This window comes from Saccopteryx leptura, chromosome 9, assembly GCF_036850995.1.
Source record: "Saccopteryx leptura isolate mSacLep1 chromosome 9, mSacLep1_pri_phased_curated, whole genome shotgun sequence".
NCBI lineage: Eukaryota > Metazoa > Chordata > Mammalia > Chiroptera > Emballonuridae > Saccopteryx > Saccopteryx leptura.
In genome coordinates this window covers 46,825,449-46,835,920 of record NC_089511.1, presented here as the reverse complement: position 1 = coordinate 46,835,920, position 10,472 = coordinate 46,825,449, and the positions used below count along the sequence as shown (strand labels likewise).

The window sequence follows — 10,472 nt, the reverse complement described above, 5'->3', positions numbered from 1 at the left end:
CAGCCAGTTTAGTTGTCACTAAAGGTTAAACTTTTTAAAATTAAGAATTCTGACTAAAAATAAATTGTTATAAAAACCAGTTAATTTTATATAAGTTACAGAAAATTTGTACAGTTTATAAGAGATTAATCAATAACATTTGTTTCTTCAATGAACTGAATTACTATTAATGAAAGCATTAAATCTGTCTGTTAAATATCTGTTACATGTTATAGGCTAATACTCCTACTCAACAGCCTCATGCACCTCATTAAATTAAGTCAAAGATTTGACTCAAAATATAAAACCAGTGGGGAATGTAATAAGATACCAAAAAATTGAAAAATTAATATTAATATTTTAGGAGAAAAAGTCAGGTTCCTTGTCCTCTCCTTTCTGCAGAGAGTGAGGGAAGAGAAATGTAAAACTTTCCTGGCTTGCAAGACATACTGTGTAGGGAAACCCCCTTTTACTAGGAAGATTAAAGGGCATTTTATAATTTGGGCTAGCATACAAAGAGATTTTGTAAATATGATTTTTATACTTGTGTGTGATTTGCACCAACTCAGGATAGACGACAGCATTGTATTATAAATAAAAAGATTTTGTGCTAGGTTTTAAATAGAAGTAGAAAGAAAACTTGAATTTCCTCCCTCCCCCCCGCACCTGTAAGGAATAAAATAAACACCTAGTCAGGTGTGGGGGGAGGGGGGAGAAGAGAGATTAAGCAAAGCCTTTTCTTTCCCTTTCTTTCTTTCTTTAAATGGGCCATCCATGGATGCTTATTCCCTAGCACCATGTAGGCTCCCGGTCCCATTCTAAAGTGTATAGTTAATGTCTGTACCTCTAGACAAAGGAATAGCAGATAAACACTGAAAGATTTGGAAATGTCTTTTAATATGAAAAGCAATATTTTTTGCTATTGTGTTACCTTATATGTTTTAACATGTAGAAATGTTTTTAATAAATCCTATAGACCAGTGGTAGTCAACCTGGTCCCTACCCAGTGTGGGCGTTCCAGTTTTCATGGTGGGAGGTAGCAGAGCAACCAAAGTATAAATAAAAAGATAAATTTAACTATAGTAAGTTGTTTTATAAAGATTTATTCTGCCAAACTTAGTGAAAATCCAACAGAAAGTACTTGGTAAGTAATTATTATTATGTTTTAACTTGCTGTAGCTCTACTTTATAAATTTTATAAAGTTACTTCACTACTTTATAAATCACCATTACTGTGGAACTGGTGGGCAGTTAGAAAATTTTACTACTAACAGAGATACAAAAGTGGGCGATAGGTATAAAAAGGTTGACTGCCCCTGCTATAGACGAATGTTATAAGCTTGCTAATGAATTGTGTCATCTTCCCCTCCTTCTCCTGCCAAGCTGTGTGTGATCAAAGGTATATAACCCAGCCCTGGCCGGTTGGCTCAGTGATAGAGCGTCGGCCTGGTGTGCAGAAGTCCGGGTTCGATTCCCAGCCAGGGCACACAGGAGAAGCGCCCATCTGCTTCTCCACCCCTCCCCCTCTCCTTCCTCTCTGTCTCTCTCTTCCCCTCCCGCAGCCGAGGCTCCACTGGAGCAAAGATGGCCCGGGTGCTGGGGATGGCTCCTTGGCCTCTGCCCCAGGCGCTAGAGTGGCTCTGGTCGCAACAGAGCGATGCTCCAGAGGGGCAGAGCATCGCCCCCTGGTGGGCAGAGCATCGCCCTCTGGTTGGGATGCCGGGTGGATCCCGGTCGGGCGCATGCAGGAGTCTGTCTGACTGTCTCTCCCCATTTCCAGCTTCAAAAAAATACAAAAAAAAAAAAAAGTATATAACCTACCTCAGGGCTATATGCAGTCTGAACGACACGATTTGGGTCAGCTTTGCCCCATGTTAGTCATATGCAACTGGCATATTAATAAATCTCCTCCTTTTAATAAAGCTCCTTAAAAATTCATTTAAACTTGGTGTCTCTACATAAACCTGGTGGAATGTTACTTTACAACAACATGTACTCTGAGTGTAGATTCAGCTTTGCTATGGTAAAGGGATAAAAGCATCATTCTTCTTTAGTGCCCCATTAGCATCCAGAAAGTTGTCAGGATTAAAGATGTCTGGTATGTCAAAGTAGCATGGGTCAAAGAGAGCAGAGGTCAAGATGGAAAATATTTCAGTGCCCTGAGAGATGATCACACGATCAAAAATACTGCCATTTTCTTCCCCACCCCACCCTTAAAACACAAGATGAAACAAGAAGCCCTGGTGATTAAAATATAATAATAATAATAAAATAAATAAAAACAAGAGGACAAGTTTTGAGATTAAGAGGACCCAGGATCCCACACAGGATGACCACGCGGGGCACACAAATGAGGAGGAGGTCTCCAAATCTCTGAATCTAGTGGATGACAGCTTCAGTGTATGACATTTTAGCTCTATCATCAAGGGCTAGAAGACGATGTGAACCAATCACCTGATCAATCTCCTTGTGGACTTTCTCTGTACAGAAGCATAGGACCAGTGAACCTCACTGAAGGGGCATTTCAGCAGGGACACTATTTTCTATAGGCCAATGAACCAGGAAAAACCTGTACTAAAGTGTTACATTGTTGATACTCCTCAGAACAACCAGCTTGGGGTGGGCAGAGCAGCAGGAAGAAACAAGAATTCTCATTCTTTGAAATTTAATAAATGTTAGAGATTCTTTCCCCACATGCACAAGGAAACACACACATAAGCATGTGAGTGCATGTGCACATACATCACAGATTTTGCAAAAAAATTTCAGATTGAGAACTTGAGGCTATGAACCTGTCAAAATTCCTTCTGCATGATGAATGGAAAATAAAGAAATATTTATTGTGTGTGCATTACAAATGAGGCACTGTGCTAGGTCCTCAAGAATATAACAGTGAAATAGATCAATAGAGTAATCCGTGAACAATTGAATAAATAAATGAATATATCACTCAATCAATTCATAAATAAAAAGATTAATGAATAGAAGAACATTAATTAATGGATGTGTGTATTTACTTATCAATCAATAGATGAGGTAATAAATCATTAATAAATGATTCATGGACAAATGAATGAACCTAATTAACCAATTAATCACATGAATAAGTGGATGGTTGGATCTAATGAAGGATGTAGAAAACAAATAAATTAGTGGAGATATAGATAGCTAAAATAATAAATGAATGATAATTTGATGACAGATGAATAATTAAAGATGAGTCAGTGAGTGCATTATAACATTAATAAATAAAGTGGTAGAAGGGTTAAATATGATTGAAAGACCAAATGATGGAAAAGTTAAGTAATGAAATCTAGTTTATAGAAGGGATAACTGGATGCTTAAATAAATAAGTAGATGAGCCAATGAACCCATGACAAAAGTTCATTCAATTAACCAGTGTTTCAAAGGATCAACAGATAAATCTATTAATCTAAATTTTAAAAATGGAAGTGTATGTTCTTGAGTGAATCATAGATAAAAGAAGCTAAGTATATCAATTAATGGATAAAAGTACAGACAGATGAATGAATGGGTGGGTGAGTGGAGAGATGGGATGAATAAATCTTTAAGTGATCAGTGAAAACAAGAAGGCAGATTAACAGATCCTTCATTCATCCACCCACCACCAACAGAACTGGCTTAGTTGGCAGCTCATTTAAACCTGTAGTGATTCTGACTTAAGATGGAAATGCTGCCTTTCTCATTTAAGTAAAATCCCTAATTTACTTATGCAGCAAAAAGTGGATCAGAGGCCAATCCTCGACTGGCTGCCCCTAGTCCGCCCACCTGTGATGTGGGGTGATTTGAGCATGAGCAGGAATCCACAGCAGAGAATGGTACTGGAGCAAGAAGACAGAGAGAGCACAGTGTTGATAAGGTTCTTAGGGTGAAACTTGCTTTCTGGGTTGGACCTCTCATGAGTCCAGAAGGGCAGGGTTCATGTCAGGAAAGGCTGGAACCTTGCTGCATGCATGTATGGAGGGTCCACCTACCTGTTTCTGGGTCTCTCATATCATCTGGTCCATATAGCTTTCCTCTGTTCTCTGTATATTCACCCATATATCTCAATCTCTGTCGTTCTGTCTCTCTTTACTCTGGCTCTATCTCAAACCATCTCATCATCTCTTTGGCATGGTTGTCTCACTTTCTCTCCCAACCTCTTTCTGCCTCTGTGGGTCTTTTCACCTGTCACTGTAGTTTTGTTTCTTGTCCTGTATTTCTCCTCTCTCTCTCTCTCTCTCTCTCTCTCTCTCTCTCTCTCTCCTTCTCTCCCTCACTGTATGCTCCCTAGATTCTCCTTCCTTAATCTCCCCTACTTTCCCTTCGACATCTCCTCTCTTTTTCCTAATCTCCCTTCAGCATTTATTCTTCCATTCTCATACACCCTCTCTTCTTCTCACTGCCTCCTCACCTTTTCCTCTCTTCCCTCTCAATTCATTCCCCTCTTCCAAACCCCACTTTGTCCATGTTGAGCAGGTAGGTATCAATGAGGTCCCAGGGTGAGGGGGGCAGGGCTACAGTCCAGAATCTCTCCCTGTGATTCTCCACATTGCGGCCAATGAAGTCTTTGACTTCTTGCAGGTTTCTGTAGACTTCTCTGTGTGTGCCAGGAAAGTACTTTAAGATGTCAGAAAAGAGCTGAAACACCTGTGGGAGACAAGGGTCTGTGATGTCCTCCTGGGACTGAGCCAGAGGGACACAGGAAGGGACAGTCCTCCAGGGCCCTATTACCTTGATAGAGGGAAATCTCCATCTGCTTCTCTCTCTCTCTCTTTCTCTTTCTCTCTCTCTCTCCCCCTCACGCACACACACACACACACACACACACACACATTCTTTTCAATTCTGTCTATCAAGCTCTCCTTATTTCTACACTTTTCTTTCTTGTTTTTTCTTTCTTCTTTATTTCCTCTCCTCTCTCTCTCTAGTACTCTGACTCTGTTTCTTCTCTTTCTGTCACTCCTCTTTTTTTCTTTTAGTCACTCAGTCGCTACCTCACAATCTCTCTCTTCCTCCAGGTGCCTGTACCCCTGTCTTTCCCTGTTGTCCCTGGCCCTCTTCCAACCCTAAGCTGCATGTCTGCAGCCCCAAAACAGATCGCTCCTTTCCCTTCCCTGGATGTCCACCCTCTCCGTGACCTGGCTGGAGAATGAGCTGATGAGTGTGGAAGACTAGTAGAACATGTCCAGAAGCTTCAGGAACTCAGGGTCTCTGTAGACAAAGCACTTTCCAAAGATAATGGAGCAGATGATGTTGGCAGTAACAGAGTGAGAGATAAGGGTGGAGTCCTGGAGGGTTCCTGGAAGAAGGAAGAGGAGGCAGGTTACAAAGACTCAAATGTATGGGGAGTATTTGACTGCTGCCCCATCTCTGTGTATCTGTCCTCCATCGCTCACTAATGATAAGAAAGCAGGTATAGTAACAGCTACACATCACTAGCTTGTAAGATGTGACAGGCCTTAGTCTAAGCACTTTACATATTAGTTTATTAAATTCCCACATCAACCCTGTGAGGAAGGTGTAGTTCTGTTATTATCCTCATTTCAGAGAGGTTAAGCAATTTGAAAGGCGTTACCCAGAAATTCATCACTATGGCCAAGATTCAGACCCAAGTAGTCCAGCTATAGAAACTGTGTAGTTGGTCCCCTCTGAGGCCCCAGCTCTGACAGGGGGAGCAGGTACAGCTAAGGGATAGGGCAAATGCAGCACAGGTGTTCAACCAATTGCATGTACAGATTTAAAATTCTGATCTCCCTGCCCCTATTCTGCTCATCTTCTTACATCTTTGCTCACCCCTAGGGTTCTATGGTCTTCAGGATTGTTTTGCAGTTGTTAACTGCTCTCTCCCATTGCACCTGCAGAAATGGGGATCCCATAGAGCAGCGGTTCTCAACCTGTGGGTCGCGACCCCAGCAGGGTCGCCTAATGCCATCGGAAAATAAATAATGCAAATCAGGTATTTACATTCCGAATCATAACTGTAGCAAAATTACACTTATGAAGTAGCTACCAAAATTATTTTTTGGTTTGGGGTCACCGCAACATGAGGAACTGTATTGCGGGGTCACGGCATTAGAAAGGTTGAGAACCACTGCCATAGAGCCTCACTGTGCCCAGTTTACAGGTGTTTTCCATCCCTCAATGGATATCCATAAACTTTGTAAATGGTCCTTTTATTAAACTCTCAATTATCCTATTTATGTGCAACTTACCTTTCCTGCTGGGATCCTGACTGACAGCATTTCACTGTATGGATGTACCAAAATTTATTAGTCAGTCATCTAATGGTGAACACTTGGTTATTTTCAATCTTCACTGTTAAAGAAAGCTGAAACAAATAATTTGCAAAGTTATTTTGCACAAAGTTGAGTACATTTCTAGGATAAATTATTTGCTTGAAATTGATGAGTCAAATGGTACATTCTGACTCAAAACACATTAGCCTGGATCTCAAGCTACCCACATTCTACTCCTCTTTAATTTCCTAGAGTTGTGGCCTCTGGCCTCAGACTTCTCCCTGGTGCTACCACAGCTGAGTGTGCACCAAATCTGAAGAAAATCTATGTGGTAAAAACAATACAGGGGCTAGGAAATGGGCAATATCCACTGTTGTACTGTATTGTACCATACAAAGGGATGGACAAAGGATGTCAAAATTTGGTGCAGAGAAGAATCACAGATGATGTCAGAGTAATGGTGGCATGAAAGATACCTTTGATCTCTCTCCTTGAAACTTAAACAAATTGACAGCTACAACAAAGCAAAAGAACCCCAGCTGGGCCCGCTGGAATGCCTGAAAAGATCTGCAGAGTCAGGTGAGGTGTGGAGTCAACTAAAGGTGGGAAGGGTTGGGGGGTGCAGATAAAATGCACTTGGGGTCAGCTTGGGAGAGGAGAGAGGCCTAGACTCACAGGGTTTTTGTCTGCCAAGGTTCCACAGAGGAAGAAAGCTCAAACTGTCTGAGTTTTTGTCCACAGGCGCTCCAAAGAGGACAGAAGCTTGGACTGTCTGGGATTTTTTCTGTCAGGACTCTGGAGATAGGAGAAACCTGGACTGACTGGATCATCTTCTGGGAGGAGTAGTGAGATTGAAGGGCAGTGGGGGACATACTACACCAAAGCAGTGGAAGAATAAGCAGTCACAGCCAGAGTGCCTGCAGTCTGCCTGCAGCCTGCACTCAGTGCAAAGACAGAGAAAAACAAAGTGTGGCTCCCAAGACTCCCAGATTGTGTTTCCCTCAACTCGTGAGTACAGAGAATGGCAGAGACTTACCCACAGCTAGCTCTCCAGAATCACTCTCTTCTCTGAAGAACAGAGGTGCTATTTCTCTGGTCCTCTGGTCTGTTTAAACATGGGGGAGTGCCTTGAGACCTGAGATTGCAATTACTAAAACAGTCAAGTCCTCACAACACACCCCACCTGTAATCACAATGAGAGCCCTGCCTTCATCATTGTGACAGGAACATCTCAGTGGAGGACAGCACAGAAACTTCACAGGGCCAAAACTTGTAATACAATGCCACCTACTAGAAGAAAACAGAGAAACCTCTCACTACTAAACTCTGGGGGTTTTTTCCTTTTGAATTTAATTTTCTTTAAGTTTTATATTGTTATTCTTACTTTGGGAGGATGTTTTGTTTTTTATTATTTAATATTTTTTTTTGTTCTTTGTTCTTTCTTGGCTTTTTCTTTTTAGTTTTCATTATTGTTAAAAAAATTTATTATTCATTGTATTTTTTCTTTTTTTTAGTTGTTTTTTGTTAAATTTTTTAACAATACCATTCTTGAATGAATCAAGGAAAAAAAAATAAAACAAATACCATGCCTACAAAGAAAGAGATATAGTTCAAAAAAAAATGAAAAATATCCAGAAAGCAATCTCAGTCACATGGAAACCTTGGAGAAAAATGATAGAAAATTCAAAATTAAAGTTCTGAAATCACTTAATGAGATGCAAGAAAACATTGAAGTAGACAATTGAATGAGCTCCAGAAATTAAGGAACAAAATGAGGACTTCACCAAGAAAATTAAACCATTAGAAACAGAGACAAAAACCTCAACACATAAAATGAATAATGAGTTGGCAATTTTAGCTAATATAACAGGAAAAATACAGGAGAAAATTAGTGACAGCAAAGACAGGCCACTAGAGATACTACAGAGAGAAGAAGAGACTCACAAATTTAAAAAAGAATGATACAGCTATAAAAAAATTGTCTGACTCCAAAAAAATAGCAATATAAGAATAATGAGTATATCAGAAGAGGAGAGGAAGAAGGAAATAGAGAAACTATTTAAACAAATAACTGATGAGAACTTCCCAAACCTTTGGAAAGACTTAGGTTCTGAAACACAAGATGCAAACAAAATACTGACTTACATCAACCCAAACAGGCCTTCTCCAAAACATATTGTAATAGAAATGTCAAAAATTAATTACAAAGAAAAATCCTCAAGGCAGCTAGGGAAATGAAAAACTAAACATAAGAAAAGCCAATCAAATTATCATCAGATTTCTCAGCAAAAACTCTACAAGCCAGAAGAGGTAAACCCAATCTTTTTTTTAATCTTATTTTTATTAATTTTAATGCAGTGACATTGATAAATCAGTGTACATATGTTCCGAGAAAACATGTCTAAATTATTTTGACATTTGATTATGCTGCATATCCCTCACCCAAAGTCAAATTGTCTTCCGTCACCTTCTATCTGGTTTTCTTTGTGCCCCTCCCCTCCGCCCACCCCCTCTCTCTCCTTCATTGCCTCCTCCCCACCCCAACCCCACCCAACCGTTACCATCACACTCTTGTCCATGTCTCTGAGTCTCATTTTTATGTCCCATCTATGTATGGGTTCATATAGTTCTTAGTTTTTTCTGATTTACTTATTTCACTCCGTATAATGTTATCAAGGTCCATCCATGTTATTGTAAATGATCCAATGTCATCATTTCTTATGGCTGAGTAGTATTCCATAGTATATATGTACCAGAGCTTTTTAATCAACTCATCTACTGACGGACACTTGGGCTGTTTCCAGATCTTCACTATTGTGAACAATGCTGCCATAAACATGGGGGTGCATTTCTCCTTCCGGAACAGTTCTATGGTATTCTTGGGGTATATTCCTAAAAGTGGGATAGCTGGGTCAAAAGGCAGTTCTATTTTCAATTTCTTGAAAAATCTCCATACTGTTTTCCACAGAGGCTGCACCAGGCTGCATTCCAACTAGCAGTGTAGAAGGATTCCCTTTTCTCCACATCCTCGCCAGCACTTATTGTGTGTTGTTTTGTTGATAAGCGCTATTCTGACAGGTGTGAGGTGATATCTCATTGTGGTTTTAATTTGCATTTCTCTAATGATTAGTGATGTTGAGCATTTTTTTAATATGCCTATTGGCTATCTGTATGTCCTCTTTGGAGAAGTGTCTATTCATTTCTTTTGCCAATTGTTTGATTGGATTGTTTGTCTTTCTGGTGTTGACATTTACAAGTTCTTTATAAATTTTGGTTATTAACCCCCTATCAGATGTACTGTCAAATATGTTCTCCCATTGTGTAGTTTGTCTTTTTATTCTGTTCTTATTGTATTTGGCTGTGCAAAAGCTTTTTAGTTTGATATAGTCCTATTTGTTTATCCTGTCTTTTGTTTCACTTGCCCGTGGAGATATAACAGCAAATATATCCCTGCAAGAGATGTCGGAGAGCTTACTGCCTATGTTTTCTTCTAAGATGCTTATGGTTTCACAGCTTACATTTAAGTCTTTTATCCATTTTGAGTTTATTTTTGTGAATAGTGTAAGTTGGTGGTCTAGTTTCATTTTTTTGCAGGTAGCTGTCCAATTTTCCCAACACCATTTGTTAAAGAGGCTGTCTTTACTGCATTGTATGCCCTTACCTCCTTTGTCAAATATCAGTTGTCCATAGAGCTGTGGGTTTATTTCTGGGTTCTCAGTTCTGTTCCATTGATCGATGTGCCTGTTCTTATGCCAGTACCAGGCTGTTTTGAGTACAATGGCCTTGTAGTATAGCTTGATATCAGGAAGTGTGATACCTCTCCCTTTATTCTTCTTTTTTAAGATTGCTGAGGCTATTTGTGTTCTATTTTGATTCCATACAAAGTTTTGGAATATGTGATCTATATCTTTAAAGTATGTCATTGGTATTTTTTTTTATATAATTTTATTTTTTTAATGGGGTGACATCAATAAATCAGGATACATATATTCAAAGATAACAAGTCCAGGTTATCTTGTCGTTCAATTATGTTGCATACCCACCACCCAAAGTCAGATTGTCCTCTGTCACCTTCTATCTTGTTTTCTTTGTGCCCCTCCCCACCCCCTATTCCTCTCCCATTCCCCCCTCCCCCCCGTAACCACCACACTCTTATAAATGTCTCTTAGTTTCACTATTATGTCCCACCTACGTATGGAATAATACAGTTCCTGGTTTTTTCTGATTTACTTATTTCGCTTCGTATCATGTTAT

At 39.7% G+C, this 10,472-nt stretch overlaps 1 pseudogene; it reads right to left on the bottom strand.

Annotated features, from left to right (window-relative positions):
• Window positions 1-1,997: 1,997 nt before the first annotated feature.
• Window positions 1,998-9,244, bottom strand: LOC136381493 (cytochrome P450 2B11-like; annotated as a pseudogene).
• Window positions 9,245-10,472: the final 1,228 nt, after the last annotated feature.